An 18,282-nucleotide genomic window follows, 5' to 3' on the forward strand; every position below is an offset into this window, starting at 1 on the left:
AAAATTTAACAGAACAACAAACATAAAATCTGGTGAGGTTGCTGAGAAACTAGAACACTTAATCACTGTCGGTGGGAGTGTAAAATGGTGCAACCACTATGGAAGGCTGTATGGCACTTTCTCAAAAAGTTGCAAATAGAAATACCATTTGACCCAGCTATTCCACTCTGGGAATATACCCAAAAGAAACCATAACCACCACCCAAGCAGATATAAGTATACCCATGTTTATTACAGCTTTGTTCACAATAGCAAAGTACTGGAAACAACCCAAGTGCCCCTCAACAAACGAATGGATAGAGAAGATCTGGTATATTCAGACAGTGGAATATTATGCTGTATTGAAAAACAAGGAACTCATGCAATATTATTCAAAATGGATGACCCTGGAGGACATTATGCTGAGTGAATTATCTCAGTCACAAAAGGACAAATATTGCATAGGACCACTGTTGAAAAATGAGGCTGACTTTGGGGTTGAGGGAAGACTGAGAAAGAGGGGATAAATAATGTATACTGCATTGAAATAGATGAGGGATGGAACTGTTTAAAAGGGATATATGATTAGGTATTATTGTCTTGGTAGGAGTCCAGGATGAAGGCTGCACAGTGGAGTGAACTTAGTGGGAGGGACTGTATAACAATGAAATAATTGTTCTTTTACTTTTCAAAGAGAAGAGCGAATTGAGGGAAGGGGGTGGGCAGGGAGAAAAGTGCAACAGTGAATGAATGGAAATCCTAAGTCTCTGTAAACTTTCATTAAAATTAATTAAAAAACAAGCGAAAACAACAATAAACTCCATATTTGTGGTCATGTTTCCATATATGATCTGTGAGCTGTTACAATGGACTTCGGACCCAGTAGAGCAGGAATATTGGGTTGGAATTAGGGGAAAGAGGTGTGGGAAGGGGAGACATATTTGACACCATGAGAAGTATTCCTTTGATTTTGGGATTGTTTTAGGGTATTCTTGTGGGTTTTTTTGTTTGTTTGTTTTTGGTTTTGGTTGTTGATGAGGAAGCTCCCCTTTACAGAGTTAGTAGAGATCCTATTTGGGTATTCCCATGTAGCCTTTGCTCCTTTTACAGGAATGAAATGAACTTGTGAAAGAGTAGCAAGAGTTAGAGGAAGATCTCAAGGGCCTCATAAGTTCTTTTACAAACATATGTTTCTAATCTGTGCCAATTCAAATGGACTGACTGAATTGTTATTATGTACCTTCAAGTCAGAATTGACCAATAGCTGAGCCTCCAGAGGGCTTTCAGAAGCTGTAAATTACATGGGAGGAGATTGCTCATTCTCTTAACTCTGATTTCAAGAAAATATAGAAATATATAATTCCCAAGTCCTTCCACATTCTCTCCCTATTTTCATCTCTCCTTCTCTCCCTCTCTACCACTCTCTCTCCACTGTAATACCCAACTCCTCCAAATTCTGTTCTAATCAGTTTTTTGCCCAATTCATCAGTACGATCTTGTCTTCTTTTGTTAGAATTAATGAGTTATGGTGCTAGAGAAGAGTATTGAACACACCATGGACAGCCAAGAGAACAAACACGTTTTTCCTTGAGGAAGTGAAAGCTGATTGCTCCTTGGAGGCAAGGCTTTTGAAAATTCATCTCACACACTTTGGGCATATTGCCAATGAGACACTCGTTATTGGAGAAGGATGTCATGTTTGGAAAGGTAGAGGGGAAAAGATCCTGTGGATCTTCACTGTGGACTGACACAGTTACTTACAATGGGAGCAGATGTACCAGAGACGGTGAGATTGTCTCAGGATAAGGCAGAGTTCAGAGCTTTTGTTCATAAGGTCACTATCATCATAGTCGACTGGATGCCACGTAATGACAATACAGTGTAATTAATTATCACTAAAACTACAAATGTAGCAGCATTTTAATCTTTTATTTTCCTTCACCTAAAATAAAAAAGGATCTGTTAAGGACTAATCCAATAGAATTTCAAGTGATAAAGCATTTCAGACACAGAGCTCTGCAAGTGTAAATATGTGTTTTATATTTAGCTACTTCGGTGATTTAAAATTAAGAAGGGAATGTATGAGGGTTTATTCTCTCTCCATACCTATTTAATATGTATGATGAGCAAATTATATGAGAAACTGGACTCCATAAAGAGGATAATGGCATCAAAACTGGAGAGAGCCTCATAAATAACCTGCATTATGCAGATGAATCAACCTTGCTTGCTAAAAGTGAGGAGGACTTGAAGTATTTGTTGCAGAAGATCAAGGAATACAGCCTTTGCTATAGATGGCATCTCAATGTCAAGAAAACAAAGATTCTTACCACTGGACCAATAGGAAGTATCATGACTGATGGAGAGGAGATCAAAACTATCAATAGATTCATATTGCTTGTATCGACAATTAACACCTTTGGTATCAGCAGTCAGAAAATAAGGAGAAGCATTGCACTGGGAAAATGTGCAGTTAGGGACTTCTCCAAATTGTTGAGGAGTAATGACATCAGTTGAGTAATAAGATGCTTCTGATTCAGGCCATAGTCTTTCTGATCACTTGCTATACATCTGAGAGCTGGATAATTAATAAGGATGACAGAAGAATAATTGATGCTTTTGAGTTGTGGTGTTGGAGCACTGAACATATCATGGACGGCAAAAAGAACAAACAGATGTCTTGGACAGGGTGCAGCCCAAATGCTCCTTAGAGGCAAGAGTTATGAGGCTCTGCTTCACATACTTTGGACATCTTGCTAGGAAGAGCTATTCCATGGAGAGGGACATAATGCTAGAAAAGGTTGAGGGTCAATGAAGTAAAGGAAGACCCCCCAACCAGGTGGATTGACACAGTGACAGCCACAATGATCTCTTGTGTGTCAGGAATTGTGTAGTTGGCATGGGAGAAAACAAGGTTCAGATCCTTTGTTCAGACAGTTGCTATGAATCATACTCAACTTGATGGCACTTCACATCAAGAACAAAAATTCTGGTGGCCTAGTGGTAAGAAACTGCACTGCAATCTTTAAGCCAGGTAGTTCAAATCCTGTAACTGTTCTTTGGGAGAAGGATGGGAAAATCAGTGATTAACCTGCCTCTGAAAACCTGTTAGAGGATCAGTTATGAGTAAGTTCTGATTCAGTGGCACACAATAACAATGATTAGATCCACAACAGCAATCGCTAAGCCATGGTTTTACTAAAGCTTCCTATGCATCTCAAATTTGGGCAGTGAATAAGTCTAACAGAAGAAAATGGATGCCTTTGAAATGTGGTGTTGGAGAAGAATATTGAATATCCCATGGACTTCCAAAGAACAAATATGTCTTGAAAGAGGGGCAACCACGGTGCTATTTGGATGTTGGAATGATGTTGTCAGGAGGGATAACTCTTTGGAATAAGGCATCATAGGGAGCTTTGGTGGCTAAGTGATAAGAAGCTGTGATGCAATCATGAAGGTATGTTGTTCAGTCCACTAATTGCTTCACAGAAGAATGAGTAATCTCACTCCATGTGATTTACTGTCTCTGAAAACCCACTGGAGGTTCACCTATAGGTTGTTTCTGACTTGACAGTACACAACATTTAATGGTAAAAATAGAGGGTCATAGAGAAGAACCTGGAGAGAGGATGAGAGACACCCAAGCGTAGAGGACTCTCCTTCATAGGGTTGCTATGAGTCTCCTGCGACTCGACGGCACTTAACAACAGAGAAGAGGCAGTGTAACAATGTACTCGAGCATGTCATGGATTGTAAGGATGGAGCATGATAGAGCAAGGTCTGGTCTGTGTTGTAGGGTCAAAATGAGTGCTGGTAGACTTGATGGCACCTAACAATAATAACACTTAATTGGTGTTAGCTTGAATGAAGCAGTATTTTATATTTTGCTATCTCTCTCACAATGTCCTCAAGTCATTATGAACTCGTAATTGACCCTCCAGTGAAATTTCTAAGGTTTTAAATAGCATGCGAAGAAACCCCGTCTTTCTCCTGTAAAGTAGGTGGTGACTGTGAACTGTTTAAATTAACTGTATGAGGTTTTCTTTTGTAGAGGAACTTGAGAACGAAGAAGTGAAATAAATTTGTTCAGTTTACAGGATAATAAGCACTCTAGTAGTATATAAGTTTGAGGCAATCCGCTGCTAATGACTAGTCCAAACCTACTCAGAGGCTCAGAAAACCAGATGACAGAGGTCTACTGGGTTATGTGAGGTCACACTTGGCAAAAGAAATGACAAACTAATAAATGGCTAAACAAGAGTTTGTATCTAAATAGATTCCAGGATCTGTGTTGCTTCTTTTTTCTTTTGTTTATTTATTTTTTTATTATATGTGTTTTAAATATTAACGTATTTCTCAAAGCTAGGAAATTTTGTGATTTTTCTTTAGCTGTGATAAAGAGCTCAGTTGTACATATAAGATATGAGATAGCTGAATGATTAATTATGTGGGTTGAGTTATTTAAAGGAGATGGCTTGCAGTGGACCCTTACAGATTAGTCAAAAAAAAGACATTAAAGGCAAATGGAAGCAGTTGTGCTATCATAACATAGAGGATATGAGAGTGTGATTTCTTTATTTGTGACTGTGAGGAAAATGAAAGGGTGTGTTCAATGCAAAGTTCAGCAACATGTTAAAGATCTGCTAGATACCAAAGAGCAACATTCCCTCAAGATAGCTCCTATATAGCTGACTTGTAAGATATATTTTTTTTTATATTCTCAGGTTTAAAAGTCGTTTATTTCTTCAAATTATTTAGAATGATAAGCAAGTGTCCACTTTGAACATTTACTAAGTTTTCTGTTTCAAATATAGTAAAATGGTGAAGTTAAAATATATCTGAGTAATTTGGAAGGAATCTAACTTAAAGATTAAAATTATTGATCATAGAAAAGAACTCAATTTTTCTCTGGTAAAATGGACCTAAATGATACTAGTGACAATAGAATTAGAATTTGTAGTAGACAAAAGACTAGAGAAATTTGTTATACTGGAAATAGCATTTACTAGTCACTTATATATATTAACTACTAAGTAAGCTATATTATCACATTAGCATTTACTAGTCACTTTTATACATTAACCACTAAGTGACCTACATTAACACATTGACAAATACACTTTGCTAACTTCTAGAATGATGCAAGCCTAGGTAAGATTGCATTCCTGAGCCTAACATAAATTCTAGTAGTTATCTCTTTGTACCTATTTTCATTTACTCTTTGAAAGATCAATACAAATTAGAAAGTGTACTCTTTGGAAATGTTTTTATTTAAAAGATTTTTCTAATGGAGTGAAATGTCTTTTTTACTTGTAGAAAAGCACATACTATTTCTCCACTATTTCTTGTTTTTAACACTGAAGATTGACCAGAAGCCATAATCTTAAGGAAATATTTTGGTTACAAGTGTAAGGAACATATTTTCTGAGGCCAGTAACACTATAATTAATGGAGCCAAGGTTGTAATGGAACTACAGATACTTCTTTATTGTGGATTAACAATGATAATTCATTAAATCATAGTAAAGATAAATCAAGTTTGTCCTTATATATAACACTGAAATCTTAATGCTCTCCTGAATTCCATTTATCTGGATGTCATTGGAGTTCTAAACAATAGCACATTTTAAATATAGCTCCCCAGTGATGAATACCTTAAAATAAGCAGACAAGCTTTTCTTGAGCTCTGCTGGATAGATAGGATGCAAGATTCCACATGTATTACAATATTGTCATATGAGGCAGCATTTGATTGATAGAGAAAAGACAGAAGTTCTCAATGAATTCATTTTACTTTGATCTACAGTCAACACCCTTGGTATCAGCAGTCGGGGAATCAGTAGACACATTGCACTGGAAAAGTCTGCAGCCAAGAACCTCTCAAAATTGTTGAGAAGCAATGATATCAGTTTGCTGATGTTAGTCCTCAAATTAAGGTGTGTCTGCTTCAGGCCATAATCTTTCCGATCACTTTTTAAGCATCTGAGAACTGGACAATGAATAAGGTTGACAGACAGAATAATTGATGCCTTTGAGCAGTGTTGTTGGAGAAGAGTATTGAATATCCCATGGACTACCAGAAGAATAAACATATTTTGGAGAAAGTATGACCAGAGTGCTCCATGGAGATAAAGATGACAAAGCTTTGTCTCTCCTACTTCTGGCATGTTGCTAGGAGAGGCTATTCCTTGGCAAGGGATATCATGCCTTGAAAAGTGGAAGGTCAGTGAAAGAGAAGACCCTCAACCAGGTAGATTGACACAGTGACTGCTACAATGGGCTCTAGTGTGTCAGGAAGTATGATGATGACAGAATAGGAAGAGGTTCAGATCTATTGTCCATAGGGTTGCTATGGGCCGTACTCACTGGATGTTGTTGTTGTTGTTATTTGCCGTCGAGTCGCCTACGACTCATAGCGACCCTATGTACAACAGCCCTAAATTCCATTCTGTCCTGTGCCAATCGCACTGTCTCTGACACTCCCATTCCAATTATCCCAGTCACTGAATCAATCCACCTCATAGAGGGCCTTCCTCTCCTGCGCCGTCCCTCCACCCTCCCAAGCATGATGTCCCTCTCTAAGGACCGGTATGTCCAAAATATGTTAGACGGAGCCTCAGAATCTTTGCCTCCAAGGAGCCACCCGGTTTAACCCTCTCCAGGACAAATCTGTTTGTTTTCCTAGCAGTCCATGGTATTCTCAATACTCTTCTCCAGCACCACAGCTCAAAGACATCAATTGTCCTTCTATCCTCCTTGGTCATTTTCCAACTCTCTGATGCATAACAGGTGATTGCGAAGACCATGGCCTGTATCAGATGCATCTTAGTCTCCAGAGAGACACCACTGCTCTTCAGCACTTTGGAGAGGTCCCTAACAGCAGACTTTCCCATGGCAATGCGCCTTTTAATTTCCTGGCTGCTGGTGCCAAGACTGTTGACTATGGAGCCAAGCAAACTAAAGCTGTGCACAATCTCAATCTCTTCACCATCCATCCTGATGCTGCCAATTGGTCCAGTGGTGAGAATCTTTGTCTTCTTGACATTGAGCCTCAATCCATATTGTAGGCTGCAGTCCTAGCACCTAATAATAAGAACAGTGAGGCAGCATGTTGATGATGAAAGCATCTAATGATGAAAGTTTGAGTTATTCTATCAAAACAGCCAGAGGTTCAAATTGTAAATATTCTATTTTCTTTCTTTTTCAGTACATGTAGTCAGTAGCTTAATGAATTACACATCTTCAGATTGTGTCAAAACAATCATGAAAAAGTTTCTATGAATCCTATCAAAATTCATTGCTAAGAGAGCTTAGGATATAGAAAGAATAAAGGGAACTATGAGATACTGACAGGATTGTGCAGGATCATGAATAGGTAAGTAGAAGTGAACTCTTGCAAAATGTAATCAAAGGCAAAAAGAATGACAGGCAAGAAGGACAGCCAACATAAAGACAATTAAAAGAAGCTTGTACGTTTTGAGCAAAAACAGTCTGAAAACCCACCAGAGGGTCAGCTATTGGTCGGTTCTGACTCGACAATATACAACAGCATATTTTTCCCCCCATGGGTTTCTGTGTTAATAGATAAAAGAAGTAAAATGCAATTTTGCAATTCCACCAGCAGTGGATTAAAGTTCCAATCTCTACAAACATTCCCCAACATTCACTGTTTGCTATCCTGTTAAATTTGCTTTTGCTTCTAGAATCAAATAATATATCATAGTATTATTTGTTGCATCTGTCTTGTTTCCAGTGATTTTGAGCAGTTCTTCAGGTGTTTTTTGGCCATCCAAATGTCTTCCATGTGCTTTGCCCGTTTGTGATTGAGTTATTAATCTTTTCCTTGTAGAAGCCCTGTAGTATTGCACAAATTTTGTTATGAGGTGCTTGTCTAAGATAGTATTGCCAAATGTTTGTTCCCAGTCTATAGGTTTTGTTTTCATTCTATCAGTAAAATATTTTGAAGTGCACCAGGATTTCAGTTTTAGAAGACTCCATTCACCATTTTTGTCTTCTCCTGGTTGTACATTTCTGGTTATATTTTCAAGGCTATTTATGCTATAAGCCATGCCTTCTAAATTTGGTCCCATTTTGTCTCATGATCTTTAATGTTTGGGACTTTAACTTTAGGTCTAATTAACTTTGAATTGATTTGTGTGTATGGTATGAGATGTAGATCCTGCTTCAGCTTTCTGTAGTTATATGTTCAGTTTTGCCTGGACCGTTTGTTGAAGAGGAAGGCAGTTTAGCATTTCCTACAATAGCTGAACATAGTAAGCCCATATAATGTAGCTATTGCGCTGTTTGGAATATATCCCAAGGAAAATAGAACTGAGATACAAATGCTGTTCACAGAAGCAACAGCAAGGACATAGAAGCAGCTCACATGTTCATAAACAAATAAATGGAAAGAGAAATTATGGTACATTAACACAATGGAATATTATGTGGCACTAGGAAAAACAATTTTCTAAAATACAATGTAGGATGTGATTGTCTAGAGAGTATTGTGTTGAATGAACTAACTCAGTATTATAAGGATAAATACTGCACAAAACCATTAAAGTAAAAACAGGAGGTAAATTGTAAGGTATATATAAAAGTTCAAAATGGGAGAAAAAAGGGACATTGGGCGGGGAAGAAATCAGTAGGATAGCAGAGCATGGTGAGCAGAAGAGCAGAGGGTGAAGGAATTAGGAAATATCCTATAGGGACTAGGAAAAATAGGGTGAGATGAATAGAGAAATGTGAAACACAATGTACATGAATAATAAACAGGTTTTAAGGATTTTGTATACACAGCAACATAAAATTAAAATAAATTTAAAAAAAGAGGTAAGATAGCAAAATAAGATACAGCATAACAAATAAGAAGAAATGTTAAATCCCATTTACCACAATAGTTCACAAAACCATCACTACATCCAATCACTATTCCTATATTTACCTAAGCCTTTTAGAAATTTGAAATAAAATATGATAGAATATTTTAGTGCTTCCAAAGAAATTATAAATATTTATTTCAGGGATTACTTACCTGGAAAGCTTTCCTTATCCTGAACATCTAATATCCCAGATGGTACAATGTATATGAAACACTACTAATCTATTACTAAAAATTGTTTCATTATTTCTCATTACATAAAGGAAGCTACTATTAATTTAATTTACCGTTTGTCTCCAAGTAAATCACAAGAGTAATTTTTCAACGTATAACTAAAACATGACTGCAACGTATTCAGATAGAGTCAATAAGAACAAAATCCATATAGCTATCATGTATATGGGTTTTGAAGCTCCATTTCTCATACTTTGGGCCTGTGGCCAGGAGAGACTGGTCCTTGGAGAAGGACATCAAGGGCAGAGGGAGAGCACAGGAGAGCAAGACCCCAGATGAGACTGATTGATACAGGAACTACAGCAATGAAAGTTGGTGTGTCAGAATTAGTGAAACTAGATCAAGATAGGGCAGAGTTCAAAGCTGCTGTACATAGGGTTGCTATGGTTCACAAGCAACTAAATGGAACATAACAACAACATCATGTATACTTGACTAGCAGTCACCTGTCAATCTACTGCTATAATAGTTTTCCATTATCTTGAATAAAGCAGTATTTTGTTTTCATGTTATATTAATGATATTATTTGATAATTTATTAGGTCACTTTACTTGGAAATGAGAACAGATATGGATCTATGGATCTCTTCTATTCAGTAAGCATCTTTCCTCCAAATTCCCTGGCAAAGACTGATGAGCACGTTCAGGGCTGCATCTATTAGTTAAAACATGCCAATTGGTATTCCATTGATTCCTGGGTGCTTATATTTTATAAATGCTTTCAGTGGAACTGGAACTTCTTTCTGCATTACCATTTGCTCTTGATCACATGATATTTTCTGGAATATGTCAGTGTCAGCCAGTTCTTTTTGGTACAGTGATTCTGGGTATTCCTTTCATCTTCTTTTGATTCTTCCTGGATCATTAAAGATTTTACCCGAAGCATCTCTTAGTATTGCAACTTGAGGCTTGAATTTGTTCTTCAGTTCTTTCTGCATGAGAAATGTTGAGCCAGTTCTTCCCTTTTTTTATCCCTGACTCTAGCTATTTGCATATTTTATTAAAATGCTTTATCTTTCTCAGCTATCCTTTGAAATATGTTCAGCTTTTCCTTTGGTTTTGACTTCTCAGGGTTTTAGTGGAATTTTCAATCTTTTCTAACAATTATTTTGGTTTTTTTCTTTCTCCTATGTCCTTGTTATGAACTTTTTCTATGTGGTTGATATCCTTGATGTCATTTAATAACTCATCCAGTCTTCGGCCATTGATATTCAGTGTTTCAAATCTGTTCTTAAGATTATTTTTAAATTCAGGTGGCATAGAACCAAGATCGTATTTTGGTCTTGTGGACTTGTTTTCATTTTTGTTAGCCTCAATGATCATCAATTACATGAGTAATTAATGGTCAGTTCCACAGTAAGCATCTGGTCTGGTTTTAATTGCTGATATTAAACTTCTCCAATACTGAGTCCACAGATTTAATCCATCTGTCTAAACGTAATCATTAGGTCCAAAGTAGCTGTTTGTGGTTGTTTTTTTTTTCCTTTAAAAAAACAAACAAGCATAATGAATATATGTGCTCATTGAATTATTGAGTGCACAAAATTTGTAATTTTATTTCTGGCCTCATTTCTGTAGTCTGTACTTTCCAAATACTTCTTAATTATTTCCACCTTTTACATTCTAATCACCAAAATGTATTGACTATATCATAGCGGCAAAAAGCTGCACTGTAATCCTCATGGTTCTAGGCCACCAGCTGCTCAGCGGGAGAATATGGAAAATCTCCTCCCGTGTAATAAACTGCTTTTGAAAACCCATCAAAGGGTCAGCTATGAGTCGGTTCTGACTCTACGGTACACAACAACACAACAACATGCCAAAAGAGAAAATCTGTCTTGAATAAAGTGCAACGAGGGTGCTCCAGAGAGGCAAGAATGGCAAGACTTTCTTTCATATAATTTGGGCTATGAGGGGCCAGTCTTTGGAAAAAGATATCATTCTGGGAAAGATAATCAAGAGTAAGACCCTCAATGAAATGGATTGATATAATTATTAAGCATTTTTGAGATATTGAGAATGGCACAGAATAGAGCAAGTTTCCACTCTGGTGGTTATGATTTCTGTGAGTCATAATCAGTTTGATGGCACATAGCAACAGCATGAGTCTTCCTGTGTCTTCACACAAAAATCTCCTAACTCAGAGATGCTGGCATCAGTGGAGTTCTAGCCCGAATGCCCTTCATTAAGGTATACTTAGAGCGTGCCCACAATTATCTGTGGCAAATCTTCTCTTTTCTGTCATATCCAGTCAAGCACTGGTTCTGTAATCTATAACGTTGTTGTTGTTGTTGTTGTTGTTGTTGTTGTTGTTAGGGTTTCTAAATTATTTGGAGGAGATTGTCCTTATTTCTTTAGTGGAGTTGCTTATAGATTAGAACTGTATTTTCTGAGTTAGACATGCAACTCTTATGAATATGATCTTACATTTCTTCTTCTGTTATAGGTCACTGTTAGTATCTTACTACCTTGATTGCAGCAGAAAAAGTAAATATATTAGCTGTATTTTCCATGCACCTGTTCTCTATTATAAGAAAACTCATGTTTTCATCAGTCTGGAGTCCTTGCAACATATCCCTCTTCAATAACTGCACAAATAATTTTTCTTAAAAAGATTAGTAAAAACTGCTTAAAATCAGGCAGTTTAAAATTTCCTAAACTTCCAAATATTCTAAACTGCTCCACCATTTCTTCCCCCCAAAGTACCTGAGTAAGGAGGAAGGCTTTTTTCCCTACTGCAAGTGGCTTTTTGCCCCTGTCAAGGTAAACAGGAGCCCTTATTGTTTGAGTTAAGGGATCCCATGTGGTCAAGTCTGGCATCAATTTTCCCCCAAAGTACCTGAGTTAACGGGTTCCACGTGGTCAAACTAGGCAGCAGTTTCCCCCAAAATAACTGTGGGAGCAGTGCAGGCAGTACTGTCTAGTACTCCTTCCTGTCGTTCCACTCTACCATTTCTTAAATCATTCATCTCTCCTCTTTTCAGCCCCCTTGTCCAATGTAGATCTTTGAGTTGTGTAATTCACTGGAAAATATCACAAAACCTAAAAAAAAAAAAAAAAGAAAGAAAACCTATTAAGGCAATGATTCATGTGACTATGTGGCTGTGTGGACTGGAAAGTCCCAAACCCTTGGATCAGGGTGCAAGGAAGCTTCAGTCAGAGGCTGATATAGGCCCATTCACTAGGTCAGAGGTTCATGAACAACAGCTGGCCATTTGAAAGCTGAGGCTATTAGAAAAGCTGGATCAGGTTAAATTTAGTGTACATAGTGAAAGAAAATGTTTCAAGAGCATTCCTTTATATAGTATCTCACACCTTTCTATCATATCTGAGAAAGACCTAAAGGTGGCAACTCGGGACATACCTTTCTAGTATGGTCAAAACACAAGATACATCTTGGCTTAATACTGCTTCATTAACTCAACATTTCAATCCCTATGATTGAAATATTAAGCAAAGACAAAGACTCTAAAGTTTACAATACATTACAAAATGGAAGACTATGGCTGGAAGGGCCATATTCCTTAATTCACTGCACTGTAGAGAAAACTCATTGTTGATATCAGAGAGATTTTGTCTGAAAGTAGATAATAAAAGAAAGATGTGTACTTTCATTTTGTTGACTCTATAAAAACACTAAACAATAAATAATAATGAAATACAACTGTCATTGTGAAGAATGAGAACCCCAGATCACTTAATTGTGTGCAGGTGAAACTTGTGCATAGACTATGAATAATTCATTTGAACAAGGTTATATTGCATTGTTTAAAATAAGTAGAGGTAATGCTGTATCTTTTTACTATACTTTTTCAATTAATATTTTGAATAAATAATCTGAGTATTTTCACTATTTGAAGTGGACCATAGCATCAGGATTGGAGTAAAAGTTATTATTTTAAACAAGCAATATATAAATTATGCAATCATCTTTGCTGAAAATGAAAAAAAATATAAAGCATTTACTGATGAATATCAAAGATTATAGCCTTCAGTATGGATTGCACCTTTATGCTTCAGTATGAAAGGGGGGGGAAGTTCTTCACAATTAGAACAATAAGCAACAGCGTGACAAATGGAGAAAATATTGAAGCTATCAAAGTATTTATTTTGCTTGGACCCACAAGCAATTTTACTATAAAGCAACAGTCAAGAGCTCCAGCTACATTGCAATGGGCAAATATAATGCAAAGAACATTTCCAAGTGCTAAAATGAAAAATGTTCATGATCCCGAACTCTAAGAGAGATATCCTCTCATCCCAGTAACAATAGCAGAGTTCAACAGAGCAGCAAATAATAAAGGCTGGTGAGGTTGTGGAGAGATTGGGACCCTTGTTCACTATTGGTGGGAGTATAAAATGGTGCAATCACTATAGAAAACAGTATGGTGCCTTCTTAAAAAGTGGAAATAGAAATACCAATTGACCCAGCAATTTCACTACTGGGAATATACCCTAAAGAAGCCAAAACTGCCACCCAAGCAGATATATGCTCCCCCATGTTTATTGCTGTGTTGGTCGCAATAGCAAAGAGATGGAAGTAACTCAAATGCCTATCAACAAATGAATGGATAGAGAAGCTCTGGTATCTTCACACAATGGAATACTATGCAACACTGAAAAACAAGAGACTCATAAAACATTATTCAAAATGGTTGGACTTGGAGAAAATTTATATCTTTTAACAGTGGTATTGGTATAGAGTATGGAATGCATCACTGATCGTCAAAATAAGAAAGATATCAGTCATTGAAGAAGTCCAAACAGAATATTCCTTGGAGGAAAGGAGATGAGACTTCATTTCACATACTTTAGACATATTATATAGAGAGACTGATTCTGGAGAAGAATGCCATGGTTGGTAAAGAAGAGGATTAATGAAAATGAAGAAGAAGCTCAAGAAGATTATGTGACTCAATGGTTACAAGGATGGACATAAGTTTAGTAGTGACACTGAGAATGAGTCAGGACTGGGCATCGTTTCATTCTGTGTTGTGCATAGTCATAATCTACTCAATGCTATCTAACAACCATACAGAATTTTGTTAATACAGATGGTCTTCGCATATGAAGAAAAAAACAATTTGCTCAATTTATACTGAGTGTATATTTTACTCAGCTGCTGGTACTTTTGTTTTTTAGTATTAGCATATGCGTTGTCATAGAACATTATTTATTCATTATCTGATGATCACCTGTATTTCAACAGGATTCTATTGCCGGTGAACTCCTTAAAGCTTTGGTGCTCAATATTATAGCTCAATCTGTTCAATCTCAAACTCCTAATTTTCAATATTATGTTGTTGTTGTTGTTTGTTGTTGTTATGTGCCGTCGAGTCGCCTGCGACTCATAGCGACCCTATGTACAACAGCCCTAAACTCTGCTCTGTCCTGTGCCAATCGCAATGTCTCTGACACTCCCATCCCAATTATCCCAGTCACTGAATCAATCCACCTCATAGAGGGCCTTCCTCTCCTGTGCCATCCCTCCACCCTCCCAAGCATGATGTCCCTCTCCAAGGACCGGTCTCTCCTCACTACATGTCTGAAGTAAGTTAGACGGAGCCTCAGAATCCTTGCCTCCAAGGAGCCACCCGGTTTAACCCTCTCCAGGACAAATCTATTTGTTTTCCTAGCAGTCCATGGTATTCTCAGTACTCTTCTCCAGCACCACAGCTCAAAGGCACCAGTTCTCCTTCTATCCTCCTTGGTCATTGTCCAACTCTCTGATGCATAACAGGTGATTGCGAAGACCATGGCCTGTATCAGACGCACCTTAGTCTCCAGGGAGACACCACTGCTCTTCAGCACTTTGGAGAGGTCCCTAACAGCAGACTTTCCCATGGCAATGGGCCTTTTAATTCCTGGCTGCTGGTGCCAAGACTGTTGACTATGGAGCCAAGCAAACTAAAGCTGTGTACAATCTCAATCTCTTCACCATCCATCCTGATGCTGCCAATTGGTCCAGTGGTGAGAATCTTTGTCTTCTTGACATTGAGCCTCAATCCATATTGTAGGCTGCAGTCCTTGACACTCTGCAGCAGGTGCTTCAGGTCCTCCTCAGTTTCAGCAAGCAGGGTTGTGTCATCCGCATAACACAGATTGTTGATAAATCGTCCACCAATCCTGACCCCACATTTCTCCTCATAGAGCCCAGCCTCCCGGATAATCTGTTCTGCATATAGGTTGAAGAGGTATGGAGATAGGATGCATCCCTGGTGTACGCCCTTCCCAATTTTGAACCATGCAGTGTTCCCTTGCTCTATTCTGACGACTGCCTCCTGGTCCAAGTATAAGTTTCGCATTAGAACGATCAAGTGTTCTGGGATTCCCATTCTTCTCAGAGTCAGTCACAGTTTGTTATGATCTACACAGTCAAATGCCTTTGCATAGTCAATGAAACACAGATAGACATTCCTCTGGTATTCCCTGCTTTCAGCCAAGATCCATCTAACATCAGCTACAATATCTCTAGTACCACGACCCCTTCTGAAACCAGCCTGGACTTCTGGTAGTTCTCTGTTGATGTGCTGTTCCAGTCGTTTTTGGATAATTTTCAGTAAAATCTTGCTTGCATGTGAAATCAGTGAAATTGTTCTGTAGTTTCCACATTCGGTTGGGTCGCCTTTCTTTGGGATAGGAACAAATATCGATCTCTTCCAGTCAGTTGGCCAAGTGGTCGTTCTCCAGATTTCTTGGCACAACTTGGTGAGCACGTCCAGGGCAGCATCTGTTAAATGAAATATATCAATTGGTATACCATCTATTCCTGGAGCCTTATTTTTTGCCATATCCTTCAAAGCAGCCTGAACTTCTTCTTTCATCACCATAGGCTCTTGCTCATATGTTGTTTCATGAAATTCTTCTCTGTCTTCCAATTCCTTTCGATATAGTGACTCAGTATATTCCCTCCATCTTTTTTTAATACTTCCGGGATCATTTAACGTTCTGCCGAAAGCATAAAAGCATCCTTAATTATAGCAACTCGAGGTTTGAATTTGTTCTTCAGTTCCTTGAGCTTAAGATACGCTGAGCGAGTTCGGCCCTTTTGATTTTCCGACTCCAACTCCTTGCACATTTCATTGTAATATTTTGCTTTGTCATCCCGTGCTGCCTTTTGAAATCTTCTATTCAACTCTTTAGTATCTTGAATTCTTCCCTGTGCTTTGGCTTCTTTGCGCTCCAGTGCAATTTTCAGAGTCTCTTCTGACATCCATTTTGGTCTTTTCTTCCTCTTCTGTCTTTGCAATGACCGTCATTGCAAAGACAGAAGAGGAAAAAATATCATGTTAGGGAGACTAATTCTAGTAATTCTGCAATCATATACTCTCATGTGTTTGCTGGAACCAGCCCTTAAATCATCTAACATCATGGCAAACCTGAGTTGGAAATGCAGATTCCTGTTCCCTTATAATTAATTTATATTTGAATGTCCTTTTTAAACTTCCTCATAGTAAATATGAACTAGATAAAAATTTCTGTCAGAAAAATTTTAACAATATTAAGCTTCCAAAGGGAAGTGTTATGGTTTTTTTTTGGTTTTTTTTTTTTAAGTGTTATGGTTTTATCTCTCCTCTCCGTAGGTTCATTTGGCCCAATGCAAATACTTCAATCTACTGAGAACCTCTTAGATCTATGTGACATTGGCCGAGATGCAAGGCCACAAATGTATTATTTCACAATTCTCCAGACACATTGACTTCCTATTTACCTATTTTTTTATGTGTAATAGAAGTGGTGTCTATAATTCTTCTCTGGACAATTCTCTTCTAAGGTGACTTTCTCTATCCAGCAACAAAAAGAGGATATCATTTACAGGATTTAAAAGTTGGGGGAGTTTCTTTTGTGGCATTTGTGTTAGTTTTGTTTTCACTAATAAATTTTATCATACATTTAAAATCACCTTAACTGAGGGGTTAACAGACCTCAAAACTGCAAATCCATCAAAATCATGTTAAAATATAATGCATTCAAATTTCCAGCACATTTTATTTATTAGCTCTATTAGTTTTGTAAAATGAGGAATGCATTTTTGTTGTGGCTCTCATGGGTACATGTATTTTACAAGGACACTGGTGATAGATTTTACAATACAAATCACAAGATATAGTTTGCACACAGGGCTCAGGTTTTTACACATTTCTCCCCAAAGGGTATTCATATTTGATAAATTACTGATTGAAATCTGAGGCAATTAAATTGTGATGACCTTGGTATACTAGAGTGTGTATATTCTTTTAAAACATCGTCAGACCTTTATTTCAGTCTGCCTGTGTGATATAAAAGAATCAAGTGAAGCTCATTTTCCTTTTAGACTTTTTTCCCATTTGTCTAATGTATATAATAATTTAATTCACACAAATCAAGCAGCTATGACAGGTTCTTGCTTTATTTGGCTGAATTCGATATCTTACTTAGTACTTCCACTTTCAGTTGAATTGAGGGCCCATGAGTCTTCCAAAAATAAAAATAAATGCTTGATAATGCATTATTTTATATCTTATTTTATCTTTTAAAACCTTAACTAGAAAACTCTATTCTACATTTTTAAAGTAATATGAAATGACAAAACACATTTTTATTACAAAATATTCTAACAGTGTTCATATTCATAGAGCAAAATGCAAATATTAATTTTGACATTTTAACCCCATAGCCTCCTTCCTTTTTAATAATTGTCTTTGTTAAACCTTATTGCATTTTTAAATATTCATTTCTGTTAATATTTTACAAGAAAATCTTTGCAACTTTTCCAATTATCTTGAATTTTAGATAAACCTTAAAAATAGATCAAATATTTCTTTCTAGTGTTATGAATAATGTTTAGTAATTGATTGTAAAGGTTTTTATTTTAATCTTTACCATACAACATGATCATATGTAATAAGACATGTTGCAAAAATTTTTCCAATTCAGTATCCCTATTGTCTTGAATCATTAAAGAGTTAGTGAAACACAGTTTAAACCAATCAACCACAATCTGTGATGATTAATTCCTGTAAATCAGAGGAAATGCACTAAATCAGTCTACAAAATGATCATTTTGCTCTGATATTTGCCATTTGATTTCACTATCACTGTAAACAAATAAACACACTTAATCTTATTGACACAGTGTCTTTGACAGTGGGCTCCTTCGTGCACAGTGGTGACTGTGGGGATGGCATAAAACAATGTTTCTGTAA

This window comes from Elephantulus edwardii, unplaced genomic scaffold, assembly GCF_000299155.1.
Source record: "Elephantulus edwardii isolate Elephantulus edwardi_28Jun2011 unplaced genomic scaffold, EleEdw1.0 scaffold00136, whole genome shotgun sequence".
Lineage (NCBI taxonomy): Eukaryota > Metazoa > Chordata > Mammalia > Macroscelidea > Macroscelididae > Elephantulus > Elephantulus edwardii.